Genomic DNA, 22,795 nt, shown 5'->3' with positions numbered 1-22,795 from the left:
GATATGCATTCCGTAACTTTAACACAATTTTCTTTATGATGAACTCTTGATGTGATATGCATTCCGTAACTTTAACAGAACTTTCTTTATGATGAACTCTTGATGTGATATACATTCCGTAACTTTAACACAACTTTACTTATGATGAACTGCTGATGTGATATGCATTCCGTAACTTTAACACAACTTTACTTATGATGAACTCTTGATGTGATATGCATTCCGTAACTTTAAGACAACTTTACTTATGATGAACTGCTGATGTGATGTTCATTTCGTAACTTTTACACACCTTTACTTATGATGAACTGCTGATGTGATATGCATTCCGTAACTTTAACACAACTTTACTTATGATGAACTCTTGATGTGATATGCATTCCCTAACTTTAACACAACTTTACTTATGATCAACTGCTGATGTGATATGCATTCCGTAACATTAACACAACTTTCTTTATGATGAACTCTTGATGTGATATGCATTCTGTAACTTTAACACAACTTTACTTATGATGAACTCTTGATGTGATATGCATTCCGTAACTTTAACACAACTTTCTTTATGATGTACTCTTGATGTGATATGCATTCCGTAACTTTAACACAACTTTACTTATGATGAACTGCTGATGTGATATGCAATCCGTAACTTTAACACAACTTTACTTATGATGAACTCTTGATGTGATATGCATTCCGTAACTTTAACACAACTTTACTTATGATGAACTGCTGATGTGATATGCATTTCGTAACTTTAACACAACTTTCCTTACGATGCACTTCTGATGTGATATGCTTTCCGTAACATCAACACAACTTTCCTTATGATGAACTGCTGATGTGATATGCATTCCGTAACTTTAAGAGAACTTTACTTAGGATGCAGTTCTGATGTGATATGCTTTCCATTACTTTAACACAACTTTACTTATGATGCACTTCTGATGTGATATGCATTCCGTAACTTTAACACAACTTTCTTTATCATGATCTCCTGTTGTGATATGCATTTTGTAACTTTAACAGAACTTTACTTATGATGCAGTTCTGATGTGATATGCTTTCCATTACTTTAACACATCTTTACTTATGATGCACTTCTGATGTGATATGCATTCCGTAACTTTAACACAACTTTCTTTATCATGATCTCGTGATGTGATATGCATTCCGTAACTTTAACAGAACTTTACTTATGATACAGTTCTGATGTGATATGCTTTCCGTAACATCAACACAACTTTACTTATGATGAACTCCTGATGTGATATGCTTTCCGTAACATCAACACAACTTTCCTTATGATGAACTCCTGATGTGATATGCATTCCGTAACTTTAACAGAACTTTACTTATGATGAACTCCTGATGTGATATGCATTCCGTAACTTCAACACAACTTTCCTTATGATGATCTCCTGATGTGATATGCATTCCGTAACATCAACACAACTTTCCTTATGATGAACTCCTGATGTGATATGCTTTCCGTAACATCAACACAACTTTCCTTATGATGATCTCCTGATGTGATATGCTTTCCGTAACTTCAACACAACTTTACTTAGGATGAACTCCTGATGTGATATGCTTTCGGTAACATCAACACAACTTTCCTTATGATGAACTCCTGATGTGATATGCATTCCGTAACATCAACACAACTTTCCTTATGATGCACTTCTGATGTGATATGCATTTGGTAACTTTAACACAACTTTCTTTATCATGATCTCTTGCTGTGATATGCATTTTGTAACTTTAACACAACTTTCCTTATGATGAACTCTTGATGTGATATGCATTCCGTAACTTTAACACAACTTTCTTTATGATGAACTCTTGATGTGATATGCAATCCGTAACTTTAGCACAACTTTCCTTATGATGAACTCTTGATGTGGTATGCATTCCGTAACTTTAACACAACTTTCCTTATGATGAACTCTTGATGTGATATGCATTCCGTAACTTTAACACAACTTTTTTGATGATGAACTCTTGATGTGATATGCATTCCGTAATTTTAACACAACTTTCTTTATGATGAACTCTTGATGTGATATGCATTCCGTAACTTTAACACAACTTTCCTTTTGATGAACTCTTGATGTGATATGCATTCCGTAACTTTAACACAACTTTACTTATGATGAACTGCTGATGTGATATGCATTCCGTAACTTTAACACAACTTTACTTATGATGATCTCTTGATGTGATATGCATTCCGTAACTTTAACACAACTTTACTTATGATGAACTGCTGATGTGATATGCATTTCGCAACTTTAACACAACTTTTTTTATGATGAACTCTTGATGTGATATGCATTTTGCAACTTTAACACAACTTTCCTTATGATGCACTCTTGATGTGATATGCATTTCGCAACTTTAACACAACTTTTCTTATGATGCATATGCACTCTTGATGTGATATACATTCCGTAACTTTAACACAACTTTTCTTATGATGCACTCATGATGTGATATGCATTTCGCAACTTTAACACAATTTTTCTTATGATGAGCGAAATTTTGATACGCGTTTACTTCGTTGGTTTTTACTTTAGTAAAAAGGTTTGAAAAAATTGTTAAAAAACATAATGACAATCTTACCTTGTTTTATTTAGATAGGATATCATCGTATTTACACTATCATTTTCGCAGCGTTTTACCCCCTCTCTTTTAAGATGCTTTAATATGCATATACTGCACTAGAAAACGTGACAACAGTTATCTGCGCATGCAACAAATAGACGCTCTCGTGATTTTTTTGGCATTTGCTGCCTTTGAATTCGCCCTTTACAACAAAATAGCGATCTGTTTTAAGTGTATTCGCTCTAAATGATCAGTGTTTTGGATTATGTTTGTGGGGACGCAAGGCGAAGCCGCATCGAAATGTAAGCTTTTCAAGCCTAATTACATTGGTGGAGACGGGGCTGAAAATTACCCGTAAGTAACAACGCGCGATGCGAGGATGTCTTTATTTAAATTACCGCGTTTCTCAATATTTAAAAATCTTCTGAATTCTATCTTGTTGTTATTACGCACAGTGTTGTACGCAAGAATTTCTTGGATGGATACACGGTGATATTGTCATTAACGCGTGAGTGCATTTGTACCGGCAGAACAAGTTTTAGTAGAAAGGCTAATATTATGACATAAGCATAATGTGATTTTATCTTGATGCCTGTCATACTGAGTTAAGTATTTAGGTGTGTCGTTGCATGGGGTAAGGAGCGTTGTCAATCATAGAACTTAAGCCAATCAAGTGAGGTCAGATCTAATAACACCGAGGTTATAGGCAAGATCAGTTTATCTCGTGGTCCTTCTCGCCTTCATTCCCATCGTGTTAACATCCGAACACAGATTTCCGGTACTGTAGAAGAATTTTCCCGCCCCCTCCCTATGCTCCGCCCTTACTTTTTAGGCTTTTGTTGCCTTTTAATACGTACTTGGTTCTTTGCCGATATTTAACCCCATTTTTGCCTAAGAGATTGCATGATGTTTATTATATCGATGTTCTTGTTGTCGGGTGAAATAAAGCGTAACTTTGTGGCCAATTTATCCCACGTTAGCAGTTATCACTTTATCTCCCGTCAATCTCATCAGAAAACGAGTGCAATGTCACGCAGAGCTTCGGGTCCCGTTTTAGTAGAGACATGCGTTTTTCGTGATTAAAAGATCATTTTTTTCTAGGCGAGTTTCTGTTTTCTGGCATGATGATATGAGCTTCTTCCAAACTAGTGATTTAGTTATAACGGTTGTGCGCGCGCTTGTACGGTTTATGTTATTTTACGCACGCGCAGGAAAGACTACCATGGTAACCGAATGTTGTTTACGTTTTGGAAAACTTCAAAGTTTGCAAAAGCGCTTGGCGACAAATAGATGTATCTTATGCAACAATTGTAAGTAAAATAAATTCTGTTTAGTACTTGCACCATGAAAATTATCGTGTTGTCGTGATAGTTGGAAAGTTTTTGAAATCAATAACATTTGCGCGATGCAAGTGTGGAGAATAGTGCCGGTCCGCGGTTGCGCATTAATATTCCTTCATTATCCAGATTACTCTTTTTGTTAAGGCTGTAAATGATTCTTTTTTAAGGTTACACTCAGAAATTTGAATGATGGAGTGGAACCTGGCTGTATCCTGACACTCGGTGCAAAGTTGAGCGAAATGTTGATACGCGTTTACTTCGTTGGTTTTTACTTCAGTAAAAAGGTTTGTAAAAATTGGTAAAAAACAGAATGGCAATCGTACCTTTTTTCAAGTAGATAGGATAGCATCCCATACCAGATGTAAGGCTGAATATAGTTCGATATAGTGAAACGTCTGCCCTTAAACTCTCACTTTTTCTTCTTGTAAGAATCACATGACCTTTTCATTCGCAAAAATGCGCGAAGTGATTATTGACGTCACAATGTGGGAAAAGCGCAGCGCGCGCAGTAGCGCACGCAATTAGTTCCCAGGTTCCACAGGACTTACGGCCAAGAAACTGTTTTCTGCAAGGTTATAATGATATTTTTTTTCTTAATTTATAAAGATAAAAAAATTGAGAGGTTTGGAGTTATGATAGCAGTAATTTGCATTGCTGCCCTATATTTATGCGCGCTTTTTTCCCATGCTTTTCGCTTAGATTGCGTTTTATATTTCTACCTTGGCACGGCAGAAATTCATTTACATCTTTGATTAAATTACACACTTTCGTGACATTGGTTCTAATGCATCCAGAATTCTACAATGGCTTCTGAGGGCGATATTTTACTAGACATTTTTTTTGTAGCTTTCCTGCGGCGGCTTAATTATTGCGGCAGTGCGAGGTTCAGGACATATTTTTCACTAACCAAGTGTTTGAATGCAGAATTGCCGCAACGCCAAAGTAAAGTAGAGGTAAGTTCTGCTTTTAGCAATAATTGCTGTAGCACTGTAGAGAATTTTTCAGCTTGTGGTTGTGTAGTATAACATGCTTCCTGCCCCTTACTTCGCAACGCCATCCAAGTCTTTTTATCCGCTTGGTGACAGGTTGCGCCAATACATTGGTTAGTGTTACGCTCCGTCCACACTGATAGCAGCTTCGTATTCACACTATCATTTTCGCAGCGTTTTACCTCCTCCATTCTAAAATGCTTGAATATGCGGATACCGCACGAGAGAACGTGACAACAGTCATCTGCGCATGCAACAAATAGACGCTCTCGTGATTTTTTCGGCATTTGCCGCCTTTGAATTTGCCCTTCACAACAAAATAGCGATCCGTTTTAAGTGTATCCGCTCTAAAAACCTTTTTCGATGAAAATGATCAGCGTTTTGGATCATTTTAGTGTGGACGCAAGGCGAAGCCGCATCGAAATGTAAACTTTTCAAGCGTAATTGCATCGGTGAAGACGGGGCCTAAAATTTCTGAATTCTTCAGAATTCTACCATGTTGTTATTGCGCACAGTGTTGTACGCAAGAATTCTTTGGATGGATACCCGGTGAAATTGTCATGAACGCGTAAGCGGATTTGTACCGGTTGAATTTTCGACTCATTTAAAAATTCCGCAAAATTCGTAAATTGTAACCGCCAAATTGCATCAGTTCAATGCACGGATGGGCTCACGCACAAAGTTAAAATCAGCCAAACTGGCCACTTTTACACAAGTGCCAGGCTAAAATGTGGGGTGGGTCCTAACACTTTCCGCAATGTTGCATGCAGGTTGGGCCCGTTGGTATATAATCTGGCATTTAAGAGAAAGATATGAAAGTAGCAAGGCAATATTACCTTTTTGTCAAGTAGAAAGAATATGATCCTATACGCCAGTTGTAAAGCTGAAACTACAGTGAGCTATGTAAAAACGTCTGTGCCTAAACTTCAACTCTTTCTTCTGCTGAAAATCTCATGGCCTTTTAATTTCTTTCGGAGAAAACCGCGAAGTGATTATTTGTCGTCACAATAAGATTAATTACGCAAGTATCGCAATTAGATTTGGAAGGCTCTTTCCCAGGCTCTACGGGGACTACGGCCTAGAAAACAATTTTCTGAAAGATTATAATGATTTTTTTTTTAATTTTATAAAAATAGGCGTCTCGGTTTTGGTAAAAGTAACTTTTATTGCGGCCTTATATATGCGCGTGCTCGTTTGTCATGTACGTGTTTAGTTTGCCTTTTATTTTTACCTTGCAACGGCAGACATGGCTTCAGTATGCGATAGATTGGTCACACCCTAGAATTTCATCCTTAACAATAAAGTGATTTTAGCACCTATTAAAATCCTGGTGATTGATTGATTGGTTGATTTATTGATTTTTTTTTCTAGAATGGTTGGGGGATTTACTGCAGATGTCCAACCGATGTGTATATTAGATTATTAAATATAATTATTGAAATAAGGTTATTTGAAGGTGATTAGACCATTAGACCAGTTTTCGTTGTTGTTTTGCAGCGGTCGATTAAAACGTGCACCAACATAAGTGCACGTGCAACGGAACGGAAAGCACGTGCATTTTGTCAGTTTGAACATTTTTCATTTTCTCGCTATCCCTTTATGGATGGCGACATGGTGCAAAATTCAGCAACTCAATATCCATTCACATTCACGATTAATATTTTGATTAACAAATAAAACCATTCACATTCAGCATTTATATCTATATTCTGGATCAATAGTGGTTCACATTCATGATTTGCATTCGTTCAGTAGTTTTAGCTTCATTCACATTCAGCTATTGTATCGCTTTACATTCACAGTACGCCGAATGGTGCAAAATTCACGAAACATTTCCATTCAGCAATTTCTGCGCATCGTATCTTGCGCGCACCACGTGATATAAAATGACCTCGTACCCAGAGCCCGCGCTTTCGTTATGAAAACGGCGGATGCGGGTGAACGGACCGAACTATATGATGTCTCTGATCGGGAACTTATTTTTGGAGCAATAATTGACATCCTTGACGAAAGTGAAACATTATGGGAAACACCTGATACTGACTGTCGGGAAGCAGTCCAGATTAGCTCGAGGTGTACCGATCTCGCTCTGTTTTCGCTAGTCGGTCCAACAGTGGAAAGAAATGGGGATAGAGGTGGACCAAGGCTTGAAATACCAGAAGACGTGCTGATCAGTCTTCGCTCATTGGGCCTTCCCTTGACTGAAATAGCCAGAATGCTTCTAGTAGCACGTTGGACTCTGAGGCGTCGCGTCGTGGAGTATGGACTACAGGATGTTACAGGGTATTCACCCTTAACTGACGAACAGCTAGATAACATTGTGACGCAGTTTATGTATTTCAATATATAAATTTTACTTTCTCTTGTGCCAATAATTATTTAAATTTTCAATGGTCTAACCTGAACATAACAATTAAAACATTTTAGTCTACAAAATGGCAGATAGCAAATATGAAGAAAGGTCGATCACTTACATAACTAGGACCAGCTATCGCAATATAATGCCACCTCACAGTTCCATGTTATAGGGCGGTTTTCAAATGAGTGTCGTAAAAACCTAAATCAAGTAATTAATCAGACCAATCACAACGGACACTGAAAACTCAATTAACCAATTAGGACTAGTAGCAAATATATGTAAATGCCGCCAAGCGCAAGAAACTGTGAGTAAGAAATTTTTTTTTTTTTTTTTGGGGGGGGGGGGGGGGGGCTTACTTTCTATTGGTGAAGAAAGTGGCGCAATTTTTTTTGACTACAATAGCTGAATCATCCAATAATTTGAACAGTTTATAAGAACTATTCCTATTTGGAAATTTGAGAGCTGAAAAAAACAAAATCATCTCAAAGTCTAGACCACAGTTGACACTGCTGCTGGTTTGTAATGATAATAAATTGAATTCACAGTCAACTAAAATGTGGCACAACTGATATTAATCATGTTATCATTATAGTGTGCGTGACATGTACAGTGAATCTGTTTTGCAATCAGCACCAACAAGGATGGTTAAAGTTTCAAATAGGAGGAAATGAACACCCATGGAATTTTATCAAAACGAACCTGACAATACTGAGATTGAAAGACTTGCAAAGGAATGTTACGTTCAAGTGGTAAACTTCACTTTCTTGAACCACCTAACCACACATTTTAACCACAACTCAACAGGACTATAACAACAATATATATCTGAAACAAATTCCCAAAGATAAATATTGAAACATCGTGTGAAGCACAATATTATGTTTAAACAACTCAGGCTGTGTTGAAGGTGCTTCCCCTAATCACTGCCCGTAAGGCTCCATCGAAATGTGCAAGATTTGAAAAATTGGTGGGAATTTTAAGTTCCAGGAGGCATGTGGATGCAAAAAACGATTCTGTATCAACACTGCTGACCCGAATGCAACCAGGAGCCATCTTACTAGTGACAAGGCAGCTACCGGTAACAAACTGAAGAAAATCTTTCAAATTGCTCACTTCAGCGTTGTCAAGAAATGAAAGAAGCATCTGAATGGACCTCTTTGAGGCACTGCTGCTATCTTCACCAGGCAATTGCAGTAGATTTTTCACAAAATCAGAGTTTACATTTCCTACTTTATCTACAAACAAATGCTCAAACAGATCTGGGTGCTTTTCAATCTGAGGCAAGACATTGAGAGTTCAGCAAACACTTGTTCTTGGTAAGCACAGTGTAGGTCACAAGTGACTGCACAACCGGTCAGTATAAAATGCAGACTGCAGACTGGGTATAAAATGCAGACTAGGTATAAAATGCAGACTGCAGACTGCAGACTGGGTATAAAATGCAGACTGAGACCAAAACCGTCTCTTCGTCAAATATAGGATGCATTTTGAATTTTCAACTTAACTTACACTAGTGGCAATCGCCTTTCAAGATCCTTTTCCATGAAATTGACATTTTTATATATTCTTTTCGAAAAGTGTCAACCTTGAATTGAAATAAACAACCCCAAATCATGACGTAAGCAATAACGCGTCAACATGGCATCGGTGTCATCGGCAAGTGGATGTAAACTAATGTTTTTTGAATAAAATATGTGTTCATGTATTGCTAGAATACTGAAGGTATGCAATGTCTTTGATATTATTTATTCAAAGAAACAAGTTAAAATCTGTCGATTTAAAATTGCTTGCCCCCTCGGAAATCAAGTCTGTTTCCCTTGTTATAATAGGAAAATCGTCATGGGCGTATTAAATTGTTTACGAACTAATGCAAAGCGATTTATAATATCGAGTCTTCTTTGTGAAGAAAGGGCCTCAGGAAATGAAAGCTACCAAATCGAGATAAAGAAAACAAACTGTTGAGAAATGGGTCAAAAATATGGGCAATTTCGCGGGAGATGATCTCGGAAATGTGATTGCGTGACACTAGGGTATTTGACAAGAGACGGTTTTGGTCTCAGTCTGCATTTTATACCCAGTCTGCAGTCTGCAGTCTGCAGTCTGCAGTCTGCATTTTATACCTAGTCTGTAGTCTGCAATCTGCATTTTATACTGACCGACTGCACAACATCCAGCTTGTTGGCTTCCTAGATAGGTGCAAAACATTGAGAGAATGTTTAAAATGTGAAGGGAAGTGGCCATCAGCCTGAATGAATGAGTAAAATCCAAGCAGCATTAGCATTAGCATGTCTGGTGTTTCCCATAATGTTTCACTTTCGTCAAGGATGTCAAGTATTGCTTCAAAAAAAGTTCCCAATCAGAGACATCATATAGTTCGGTCCGTTCACCCGCATCCTCCATTTTCATAACGAAAGCGCGGGCTCTGGGTACGAGGTCATTTTATATCACGTGGTGCGCGCAAGATACGATGCGCAGAAATTGCTGAATGGAAATGTTTCGTGAATTTTGCACCATTCGGCGTACTGTGAATGTGAAGCGATACAATAGCTGAATGTGAATGAAGTTAAAACTACTGAGCGAATACAAATCTTGAATGTGAACCAATATTGATCCAGAATATAGATATAAATCCTGAATGTGAACGGTTTTATTTGTTAATCAAACTATTAATCGTGAATGTGAATGGATATTACAGCTGAATGTGAATGAATATTTATCCTGAATTTTGCACCATTTCGCCAACCATAATCCCTGCGAGCGGAGCCTCTTTCAACACTAGTGCTTGCAGGTTGCAATTTTAATAAGTATTTTTCCACAGCAAACTAAGTTTCGTTTCAAGTTTGCAATTTTGTCCTTCTCCTGACGTCTTAAATTACAATTTTCATTATTTGTTGTCATTTCCACTCAATCGTTGTATGTTTTTGCTTGTCTTTGTAATCTGCATTCTCATCATGCAATTTGAATTGCAAATATGCTGCTAAAATTCATCTTTAATTCATCTCTCATCTTCACGCACATGGTGCTGTTCGCAAAGTTAACCTTCCAGTTTCTAAATCCTTGTTTCTGAGCTTTTATGGAGTATTATCTATACTAATGAACCTCAAGGCGACAGGAACACGCTGGGGGACTACAAAACTCACTGAAGATAAAACGACGCAGAGAGCAAGGCTTTGACGTTCACCAATGATGGATTAACGAAGATGAAACTGACTTCAAGGAACGTTCGGCATTTTAAGACAGGTAAATTATCTACGATTTATTCTCTTTGTTTGAGCTCATCTTGGAATGGAAGTCAAGTTTCAACTATGAAATTAGTTAAATTTTCGTGTTCGGTCATTTGCATGTTTCGCTAAAAGTTGTTTAACTTTGCTTCAATACTTCAAAGCAGATGATGAGTCACGGTTTTGTTTAAGTTTGTAAGAAAGTGATAGCCAGGCGATTTTAGTTTCTTTCTGAGGAAATGATTGCTTGTTTGTTTAGTGTTTTTGTTTTGTCGTTTAAATAATATGTTGAACTTTTTTAACAATATTCTAATTGTCCATGATGTAACATTTTTGAAACTGTTCAACATTTGCTAAACACAGGTCGCAACATTAATTAATTGATCAACGTACAACTGAGTTCTGAACCGTTTGTCCTTAGCTTTTGGGTCATAATTAACGTATGGGGAAGTACGAAAATCTTGCCAATTATACAAGAATTAGGCCCCGCGGCCCCAGTTGTTAAAAGAGTGGTTACTTTATTGATCCCCTCTTGGGTAGTGATTTATCCAAGATGAACAACTGGAGCCTGGTGATTAGGGAGACCTAGATTAAAGTTTGCCAGAGGCTTAATCCATTTTGAGGTGGGGGGGGGGGGGGGGGAGCAGAAGGGGGTGGGGAGAGGAGTGCAAATCTGCCCTCGTGGACTTTCTAGATCCAAGCAAAAACTACCCCAAACTTATTTTTGGAATGAACTGTCACTGTTCATTTACAGCTTATTCAATCAACGTTGTCGGATTTCAAAACCTTAAGTTTAAGTGACAAGACCGAAAGGTGGTATGGGTAGCAGTAAATCACGTAGTTTGGCTGCAGCTTTACGAATGGCAGTGCCATGGGATGGAAGAAAATAAAAACATTTGCCCTGGTGATTTATTTTCTGCAGGGATAAGCTATAGTTGAGTTTTGTGAAGTTATTAATGAATTTCCCATATCAACTTTCGGTCTTGTCCCGTGGGCTTCCCTCAACCTTTATTGAAATAGCCGTATGATATGAAATTGAACGTTACCATGGATGTTACAAGCCATTCTTTGCCAGGCAGGGTATTGAACAGTCTAAACGTATTTGATTTTTAAACTATAATTTTATTAACATTGTTTCATTACCTTTTGGTCAATATTTTGGATTTCCAAGATGGCTGGCATTTGTAAATAGTAGGTGGCAATTTATCCCAGTGTCAAAGGACGTGATTGGAAAAAGCATCAAAGAAAGCAATCTTAAAAAATTATATGTCCTCTAAAGTTCGTTGCATAGCTGTAATCTAGTTGGGGGAGGGGGGAGGGGGCTGGGGGAACAGTGCTGGTGAGAGGGAGGAATCCACCCTACTCCCTTCCCCCTAAGGTCAAAATAAAAAAAAAACCCGTTGATAGTCTTTAATCCCATCAATTTATACCTATACTGTGTTCTCAATTATCAGGATAACCGTTTAGAAGAGGTTCCAGAGTTTCAATGGAGTTGGCAGCATATTACCAACCCTGTTTTCTCAATGCAACTCACAAGCTGTTTCGTCAGCACAAATTGTACGTACCCATCAGCAATGTCAAATGGCACTACATTTGAAGGTGATTCGTGCAGGATCAAGTTGTGGAGATTTTAAGCAAAGTAAGTGATACCTTACCTCATTCTCTAAGGCAATGTTAGCAAATTCAATGTGTAATCGAAACTTTTCTGTTGGTATATTTAGTGATGTAAGAGGGTCGTACAGGGGTATTTTCGTGATGCGTGATTAGCCGTTTTATTTTTAGTGAATCGTGAATTTGATCAGTTATTCTTTGTGTTCCGTGACCAAAAGGTTTAGCGTGCCCCGTGAAAAACTTGAATTGATAATCGATATTCGTGATTTCATTACTTCTTTTCCACGTGATTTTTAGTGACGAGGACATTTCAATGTTTTTTCGGGCCGTCACTACACGTAGTGTACGAATCGCTAGAGTCGTCTGTCAAGAATTATTAAAGTCTGTAATTTGCTATTTGCAGTCTTTCTTTTTCTTTTCTCTATTTTGCTGTATTTTCAGACACTCCCAGGCAACTTTTCTTTGCATAAGAACAAAATAAAAGAGTGTTTTAAAAGCTGATTTTCGTGATTCGGGAAAATGAAATCGTGATATTTGTGATTCGTGATTCGTTATTTTTTCGGCCCGTGAACCGTGCCAGAGACCCCCCACTCCCCCCCGTAGGACCCTCATATAACCAATCTCAGATTCCGGCCAAAATATGTATGGAGTTGCCAAGCCTTAAGATTTTTGTCAAAATATGGTTTGGGATGTTGCTATCCATTCAGCAGTTTCACGAGCTTTCCCAATAGAGTGTTTTCACTCACGTGACTACCGGCCATATTGGTTTACTGAAACAAAAGAAAGTATTTGCATAAAAATAGAGTTCAATTCCCAGAGGTTTAGTTTGGGACACCAACATGGCCGCCATTTCTTTGTTTTGGGACACCAACATTATAAGAGAGAAAGAAAATGACTACAGCGGTGACTGTGATCTTTCTATGACATCAAAAAGTCCTGTCCAACATATTAATCGCACGTGCTATAAATTTTAGGGCAAACAGTGAATGCAACAGAACGGATTTTTATCAGAACCACAATTTCAATTACTGAATTACTGGGCCATTTAAACAGCAATTAATTATTTGTAACGTGTTATCAAGCAGGGTAATATTATCCCTTGTTGGTGCTGAACTAAACCTTGTCGTGTACTAAACTAGAATAAGGGGGTATTCAACATTTATTATCATTGCCTGAAAAGACCAGGTATTATACCAGGACACTGGTCTGGGTTAAATAAGAACATCATTTTACTGGCTGAGAGATGAACCAAATGAACTGAGAGAGGTTACCGTGACAGAATTACTGGGCCATTAAAACAGTAATTAATTATTTAATTTGTTACCTGCAACCAAACAGGGTAAGATTATCGCTTGTTGGTGCTCAATACCTTGTACCATCGGAAGCTGACTGAGCCAACTCTGTTTCAGAGGCATTCCTAGGCGGCACTACTGATTCGTTTGGCGTGCATAACAACTGGGCAATATATCCCAATTAAGGTGAAGATAAAATCTGAACTAATTGGAGCTGCCATAGGCGCCTTTAAATTATCTTATCTGACGCACAAATTCCACTGACATTGAAAGCTGGCTGAGTGTAAGGAGCTTTGTTAGGCGACCCAGCTGATTCTTTTGACGTGCATTACAACTGAGCAGTTTACACCAGTTAACCTCTGCACTATATTAATTAAACCTACGTTCAGTTTACAGGGCAACACTGAACATATGAATCGGCTTAAAGTTATAGTGGAGGTTCAACACCAAGCGAAAGAAGAAGCATCGATCATAGACGGTGAGTTCCCCTTTCTCTCGTTTATTTAGATTGTTTGTTTTAGGGTATTAGAGATCTTAAATTGCCATTTACGTTTTGAGTATCAAATATCAACGAGGGTCTGCCTTCTGCTGGTTTTGCTCAAACGATCGATTCATTGAGTGGAGACGATTTACGTCGATCAAATCGCGAAATTAAACCATCAACATCCGGGTATACTCCGAGCAGCTGACCGCGTACAGAGCCGGTGGAATGGTGAATTTGAAGCGGGTCAGTTGTGTTTATGGTCTCACTGCCGAATTCGTGCGTAGGTTTTTCCTAGTTTTGGGGGCTGAGAAGGTTTCCAAGGACAGAATTTTGCCTTATGAACAAACTGATCCACGCATTAAGCCCACATGATCACACACCACGTACTGTTTTTGTATAAAGCATTCCGTTCACTTTCTTTAATGGGTTTGGTTGGCATGTAACTCATCTGCAGCCCTCCAAAGCCCATGGCGACCCATCCTACTGCCTTAACCTTCTTTAAACATGTCATCGCGTAGAATGGCTATTGTTCTTGTGACATTTACTTCCAGTTATATAGGTCTGCCATGACGCTTGTTATTATTCATAGATGCCCGAAAGGAGCTTATTCATTGGTTGTTATGAACGCGCAGTAATGCTCATTTGCCTGATGGAGGCAGCGAACTAAACAATGCAACCAGTGCACTACTGTTACCCTTTGTTTCGATGACCACAAACCGCTTTGAATAAACTCAGCCCACTTTTGTTTTCTCGTTTGTTCCGCAACTGATTCGCACACCGATGTATAATTATAAGTTTTCTCTTTCGTTATGTCGAAAGTGAACTTAAGGCCCCAACACTAGAAACAAAGCGCATTTTATAGTGCTGTAAATAAATTCGTTATTTCGCTGTATGCAATTTGCGCGCGCGGAAGCGACCAAGAAGTATAAAGAACTCTTTTCGATTCTGTTTTCGGATCTTTGTTACTTGTGTGTTACCAAAACAGCGGATAATTTAACGACAGTTGCCATATGCACGAACGCACAATCGCTGGAAACATTATTTGTCAGCTAACGTAGCGATCGTTATCCTGATAGTCGATTTGATCTCGGCGAATCCAATCGAATTGTTTACTGAGTAATCGAACCCAAGCGAACACCAATCTTTCCGGTACCGAACGGTCGATTATCAAGCTCAACGTTGGAGTTAATCTTTTAAACTGTGTTTTATACACCCAATTTTAATATTTTGTTCAATCCAACTTCAACCACTCATAAAATAAAGTGGTCACTTCTGTCTCATTCACCAACCAGTGTTCCCGCCAAAACAAACTGAGCCAGCCAGCACCAAAGGCCAATGTAGTTAGACTATGATCATGCGCATATTTGCTAAACAAAATGGCGAAGCATTGAAGACCATATTTACTGTAATGTCCGTTCGCTTTTCTTTTAAAAGTAGTGGATACGTGTTTGCAATCGATCGAGTTATGCAAATGTCTGAAAAGAGCTCCCGATCACTGACGTTTTCCATGTTGTATTTATTGCGCGATCTGATCGGCTGTTTGAATGAACCGGCTGGTAATCTCGGTTTTAAAATGCGCGGCAATTGTAAATGATTTTCCGACTGAATGGTTTTATGAATAAGTAATTATTTAGTCTTGGCAACCATTGTTATTCAGTCGAAGGCTTAAAACAATAGCTCACTCGCTCAAGACGCGCCATTTTCCAACGAGAATCCAACCAGCAGTTTTCAAACTTAAAAGGACAGTGGTTCCCGATGACCAAATTGTAAACTTTTAACAGATTCTTGTCAAGAGAAGATCAATTTTCCATAAACCATGCGTAGGTTTTCTAAAATCAGCATACTTTTTTAGAAATTTGCTTTTGAAAACGGCCTCCATACAAAAGGAGACCAATTTTCCCTTATTTCAAGTGCAAAAGGACAGCCCTTCCACTTAATCAATATTCTTCATTTTAGTCTTAAAATATAGTTACAACATTCCTCTTCAAAATGCCGCGCGTAGGTTTTTAGGTTAATCGTTTTAGAAAGCACTAAAGCGAGTTTTATCAACGCTACCGGGCCAATTTTCGCTCTTTCTTCTCTTTTTCGGGGCTTTTCAGAGCGCGTATTTCCGCTTCGCTGATCATGAATAGTTAATGAATGTCACAGCATTCTGCCCTATGTTCTCTGCCAGTAGAATCTTGACTAGTGCTTCATAATGAGAAATTATTTTCTTTGATAGGGATTCAATGCAAGGAGAGAGATTGACAGGATGAAGAAAAGAAGGAAATTAAGATATTGCTGACAATGGTGAGTTTTGATAAAATTTTGTTTGTCGTAATATTAATTGAGTTGAGTTGCATAAGATGGTTTTCGAAGCTCACGGCCCTTGAAAATTCGAAGCGTAGAAATCTGACAGGATTAATTAAGCTTGCATCGTGATTGAGTATATATTAAGTTACTCTAAAATAACTCGTCACTCTTTTGCCCGCTAAAGGACTTACACGCTTTCGTCTCGTGACCCATAACAACGATATTTATTTTTTCCCGAGGATCGATACCTAAGGCCAATGACATCGAATGTTTGATATTGATATTATGACGCCTGCGCGTAGCGTTGCACATAACACGGTGTGTCCATCGGCCAGAAAATGTTGCACACAACATTTCGGAAGGAGAATAATGAAGACGTTCCTGTGGTTAAAGAGAACTTCCGCTCTTCCAACAAATTGACGTTCAATTGTTAGAAATGGTGTCTAAATTTCAAAACTTTAGTGAAAAAAATGGAAATAGCATTTTACTGTTCTGCAAATTGGATTTATTATCGCGTATTTCGCTTTTAAATTTTCTGCGCGCCACCAATTTGGTTTCCATGACGTCACACGGTTGCTTCCTGACAAAAGTGGCAACCGTATGACGTCATAAAACCCAAAATGGCTGCACGCAGGAAATTTGGATATGTTATCGCATGAGGCCGTGTAGAATTAAGGATTAATTTTCACGCGTATTTTCAGAGTTTTCCCAAATTTGCGACGAGGGCAACTGCGAAAACTTTGAAAATAAGTGAAAATTAATCCTTAATTCCACGAGGACTCAATCCGATCACGTGTTTCTAACATAGAAGGCAAAATTCTTAAAAACATCGAAGCACTCATCCGTCAGCAAAGCAAACAAACAAATTATTTGTCTCGTAGCGTACAAAACAAACAAACTGAAGAGAAAATTGATTGTTATACACATGTTATTAACAACGATGAAACCAAATGTTAGGCATCAATTCACCTTTCTTGAAGGAGAAAAAGGGAGGTTGGGTTTGATGCTGGGAACAAAGTTATACAAACCATTGGAAACACTCCACATACCCTTTAATACCTCTACGCACACCGGAAACTAAACCTGAACAACGACAGATAAAAAGAGAGCTCTTTTGTCCTTTTTGGGACTCCAAGGTTTGTCCATAGCTACCCATTTCAAATGTAATTTGGCCGTTCGCGTACAAGTGGTTTTACGTAGTTAAACCAACTGTTAAATGCATTTAATTACATCCCTGTTGAACAAAAAGTAAAGAAACTAGTTATCTTTCATTATTTTCGTTGTGAAATTAAAAGATTTTGAACCTTAAATGGTTGACCTTGTAAACTGAACCTATTTAACAAAGGGTGGTAAAAATTTAACTTTCCAATTGCAGATTTTGCTTAATTTTCAGGACGCTTTGTTAATGACAAGTCTTGACAACACAAGCATGGGAACAAGAGCAAGCCAAGCACATTTTTATTCAAGGTAGAACATGAGTATTAATTATTTTTCAAAAGCCGACTAAGATCGAACTTTATTTCTTCGGTGAAACGAATTTTCTGTAAACACGAAGACGCACTGCATCAAAGGACCTGAATTATCATTTAATTTTTAACTTGAATTTTCGACACATTTTTGTATTTTTTTTATCGCTTTCAAGAAATTTCACTCTTTGGTAAGCCACATTTCCTGGATTTAATTTCGTAACAGAACAGAGAGAATTGTTGTTTTCGACGGTAAGAAACTATTAATTTTATAGCTGAGGCATGTTCGGTTTGAGGAGGCTCCCAACAGCTTTTCTGGCATTAGGGTGGATCTTTTCGAATTAATATTTCGCATGGAAGACTTGCCTCGATTTCCGTCATACTTCACCACCTTTTCAATCTATAATCAAATTTTGTAGGTTTTGGTTGGTTTCCAAAGAACAGCTTTTACCATAGCAACGGTGACACAAAGCACTTCATTTTAAATAACGTTGATTATCTCAAAACTTAGTCCAACACTTTACAACGAAACTTTCAGGATTTAAACTACTCAACCTAGACAACTTGTGGGCGAAATTAGAAAAAAATCTGTAAGAGCGTTTTTAACTAAATAAAGAATCATAAGTTATTGTCGGATTTTTTGTTAGAATTGAAAGAAAAATAAATTTTATAACTTCTCATTTCTGTCCAAAGGTCTTTTATCACAGAAAAACATTTTAAAAGCATACCTTGAGGTTCTTAGGTGGGTGCGATGTCAAGTTATTTGTGTTTCAAAACGGCTAAAATAAGTCGAAAAGCTTGCAGTTCGCATAAATCAAAATATTTCAAAAATGCCCTTACAGATTTTACTTTTCAATTGTGAGGCGTTAGAATAATAATTTGTTTTGATGTTCGAGCAAGTTTTATGTTTAAGAACCATTTCGGGTGTTAGATAAGAAGACTGAAACTCGGTCCAATTTGATTCAGTCGTTGTTCTCTTTTTCTGAAAATGATATTTATTTTGCTTGTCCTGGTCTATTTCACTGCTATTCTCGTGCAATGAATATTTGTGTACACCACGTTTGTGTCAACTCACGGGTTTATCATTCACGCCTTACAACAAAACATCTTGTGATATCAACAACAACAATAGCAGTGGTAAGAAAAGTCTTCAACTTCTCAGTGAGCTTGATGGTGTAGTAGACGGTAATTGAAGCTAGCCTTCTATGCGAAATATTGATTTGAAAAGATCCACCCCAATGCCAGAGTAACTGTTGCAGCCTCCTTAATTTAAAATTATTGCAATTGTCTACGGGTTTGTCAACTTCAGAACTTTGAAATTCTCTAAATCAACTTGGTTTTTTTGGGTTTTAAAAAGAATTTTTCTTTTGAACAATGACTTGATATATATATAAAACAAATTCATACGAAAGCGATGTAAACAAAATTCTGCGTCTCAATGTAAAAACTGGATTCGAATTTTCTCGCAAGTCTCTTTCTTGAAGTTTAATTTCAAATTTTAGTGTACAGCCGAGTTTGATGGAAGAAATCGTGAAAAGTTGTGCTCACCGGTGATTTTAGTCAGTTATAAACTTTTCAAACATACATTTTGTTTATTTTTTAGCGGTCCAAAACATTTTCATGTGCAATCTCGGTTTAAGACCACGCGTTTCAAAATGATGATTTCGACTAAAGCATTGCCAATATACGGTATATGATTTGCCCGTTGCAACAACAAAAAAGCGAAACTAGGATTTTCATGGTAAGTTCTTGTTTATAGTGGGTCTTCGTGTTTATTTTGCATTTGCGAAGTTTAGAAAACTGACATTTTTTCTATGAATCAATTGCAAGACATTTTTGACAAATTTAGTTTGTGTAGAAATGAAAATTTTCAGCAAAGTTTAAGATACCGAAATCGTTCATGCTTCAATGAAATTTTATTGATTAATGCATGTTCAAAATTAACAAATTTTGGCGTAACGTAACCTTTTTTTGTCTCTCGTTTTTTTTTTTTACAGTAACCTCTGTTCAATTTTTCAAATTTTCCCGCCAAAAAACTTAGAAAAAATACGGGCGCCCAAAATACGCATGCGCCGTTTTTTTTTTTTATTTTTCATAGCCAATTTTTATATTATTGTATTTTGTAAGTAGACTTAATTTGAACAATGTAATTAAAGAACTTAATTTCAATAATAAAAGTCACTCTCAAGCAAACAATTGTTTCAATTTCATTGTCCTTTATTTTCTTTGTCTTCTTATACAATAAATATTCTAGTTAATTAATTATAATGAGTAAAATCAATTAATAAATTAAAAGGTGTGTAGAAAATTTTTTACTTTATATACTAAGTCTTTTGGCGGGAAAATTTGGAAAAATTTGCACAGCGTTTCCCCTGGCAACAAATTTTCCCAAAAAATTAATGGGGTACTCTTTGAACGTTTCTCGCTCACAAAAAATTCAAGGAGTGACCCTACCAATTTTGCCCGCCAGATAAACATAAACCATCTCGGAAAAGAAACTTCAAGCTATTGTCAACTTTTGTTCAATTTCTGGGCAATTTAAAAAGCGAACGTTTGAAATTTTCAACGAAACGTTCGTTTTAGCGAAGTTTCATTTGCGAGATGGTTTATGTTTAAACAATCTAAAGTCACCTTCACAAGGCTAAATAAAGTTTGCAAACTAGTGTTGTCAAATACAAGTTGGCGTGAATAAACATTGCATGCACGAAATTAAGGCTTTCAAACATGCCGAGAAACTGTTTTTTTTCTATTTTTTTTTATTTTTGCAACATTTAACTCGCCAAATTCTATTTGACAATACGAGATTGGAAACCTTAGTTTGCCAAGTGAGGGTGACTTTAGAAATATCGAAGCGACATGGCAATGCAAGACAAAATTTTGCAACAGAAGAAGAAACGTTTTTGGATTACCTCGAAAACTGATTGTTTCAGGAAATGTTAGTTAAAATTGACTTGATATTTGAATGTCTTTTCCTTCTAACTGTTGCAAAATTATCTAACTTGCAATGTCGCTTCTTGTGACCTTGATGAACCGGCAGAGTTCTAAACTCCACGACTTTATACAGTGTTATACAGGACAAGACATTTATAGTGAGAGCAACTAGAAAATGATATGTAAAACCTACACCCAAATTTGTAAGCTATTCTGGTTGCAAGTATTAAGAAAATTCATCCTAATTTTCCCCTCTATTTTTCGTTTGTTTTCTGAGATTTTACTTTTGTGATCGATAAAGACAATTTTCATTGGTAATAGCTTAATTAAGTCCTCTTGCTCTAACTCTTTTTGGTCAAAATATATAAAAAAGTATAGTGCATGCCTTGGTAAACAATCTGTAGTTCTGGTTATTTAATTTCACTGTTTGAGATAATGGATAACTTTGTTGTAAGTTTGGTAAATCTTACGTTTTACAAATTTCTTTTCAACTATCGATCAAATAATTCTATCCTCTCTTTATATGTCCTCAGTTTCAGCCAATTTTCTTCCAATTTCAACACCGCTGCTCCTTAGCGATTCTATTAATTTGTCGCAATTTCTGTTTTTTTCTATTTCCTTTCGTTTCTTTTTTAATTGTTACTGAAAATTAAAAGTTTGTGCTTTCACTCATTCCCCTTGTCCAGTGTAACACTGTTTATAGTTAAACAAGGTCTTAAATATCAACTAAACTACTAAAACTCATGTCGGGTTGAGATAATGTAAACAATTCAAGCCTCAAAGCAAAAACTAGACTGAGAGAGAGCCAACGCCTGAACGCAAAAAAAAAACATTTTGCATAAGTTTCTTATTTGTAAGTTAGAATGATGTTTTGTTTATGTATAATTTGTTAGAAGTTTATTTTTTCGATTGGCGATGTAATGGAACCCCGAAAATTACTCAATTCTGCTTTTTTCAAACAATAAGAAGTTCCTTACATGCGCGCGACCGAAAGGTTCACTATGTTTTTTGTAAAGTTTTCATTTTCACGGCATATGATTTCTGTTTCTCATTTCTAGCACTTCAATGTGCGAATTCCAGAAGAGAAGATATTTTAATAACTTTAGGAAGTCACAAAAACGTTTTGCTTAATAAAAAAATACAAATCTTCCTTCCGTACCAGAAATAGCTGATATAAACTAACTTTGAGAGTTTTGAAAAACATTTCTGAATTAGGACCCCGCTTTCCTTCAAATAACATTTTGATATTTTAATATTTGAAATTTTTCATGAATAGAAGTAGTAAATATTCAAATGAACGAAAGTGATCAAAAATTGACTTGTGGTTATTATTCAATGACAAGTTTTGACTGCCCCAGAGGAATTTATGCCGAGAAATAAAGCGATTTCTGTCAACAAACCAAACAACTTAGTCAGCCAATAAGTTTCTATTTACCGTACTTTTGAAACAAATTGAAGATTTCGCATACACGAAAACTGCAAAAACAAGTTTCAGATCTTCTATTGCAATTGGCCGGCCGTTTGAAAATTTAAAATACACGATTCGAGAAAATAATACACATTAATGCATAATCTTTTATTCCACTGATTTTTAAGTCAAATTTGTTCCAAATTTAATCTTGTCCTTAGCCTTCCTGTCAAATCATAGTACTTAAAAGAACAAAATGGGAGCAGCATAAAGACTATTTTCAAAGAATTGAATGACTAGATTCTCCCTAACTGAGTTCCAATTGGCCGAATATTTTTCGAGAAAAAAGAGCGCTTTTGATCCAATAGTCTTTTGTGGTCTTTTTAACTGTTTCAGTTCTTCCCTAATTCGAATAAGCCAAAGGTGTTTTAAAGCGTTTTTGTAAACATTACTTCAACCAGACACTAGTTTACTATCTGTTGTAATATGTCAAGTGAACATAAGGGATTAAACAAGCTTTTAATTTGTCCCCTTTCCCCGAACGTTTTGCGAAGAATCGAGATAAATTTTTTGGTTAAATCTCTTCAATTAATATAATATAGAAAAAAAAATGGTCGTGTGCATTAGCTTTTCTGTGACAATTTGGTAATAGAGTTTGCCCTTTACTTTAGAATAAGGATTCCCTTTGGAGACTTACGTTCCCTTGAAAACTACAAAAACTTACAAGATGCAACTGCCAGGTGCCATATATAATTGATAGCTAATTTTGAGATACAAGATTAGAAAACATCC

General features: G+C 36.8%; 2 long non-coding RNA genes across 2 annotated transcripts; both read left to right on the top strand.

The window, feature by feature from the left end:
- Nucleotides 1–10,063: 10,063 nt before the first annotated feature.
- LOC146458228 (uncharacterized) lies at nucleotides 10,064–13,156 on the top strand. The gene is made up of 3 exons (XR_014858183.1): nucleotides 10,064–10,538; nucleotides 11,974–12,158; nucleotides 13,105–13,156. It is a non-coding gene; the product is annotated as an uncharacterized LOC146458228 (long non-coding RNA).
- A 288-nt stretch (nucleotides 13,157–13,444) lies between these two features.
- On the top strand, nucleotides 13,445–17,863 carry LOC146458227 (uncharacterized). Its single transcript, XR_014858242.1, has 3 exons — nucleotides 13,445–13,900; nucleotides 16,128–16,195; nucleotides 17,592–17,863. It is a non-coding gene; the product is annotated as an uncharacterized LOC146458227 (long non-coding RNA).
- The last annotated feature ends 4,932 nt before the right edge of the window (nucleotides 17,864–22,795 follow it).

Source organism: Pavona decussata, unplaced genomic scaffold (assembly GCF_977016875.1).
Source record: "Pavona decussata unplaced genomic scaffold, jaPavDecu1.1 SCAFFOLD_233, whole genome shotgun sequence".
NCBI classification, from domain to species: domain Eukaryota; kingdom Metazoa; phylum Cnidaria; class Anthozoa; order Scleractinia; family Agariciidae; genus Pavona; species Pavona decussata.
Note: the sequence above shows the minus strand (reverse complement) of the source record. Positions and strands in the feature narration are given on the sequence as shown.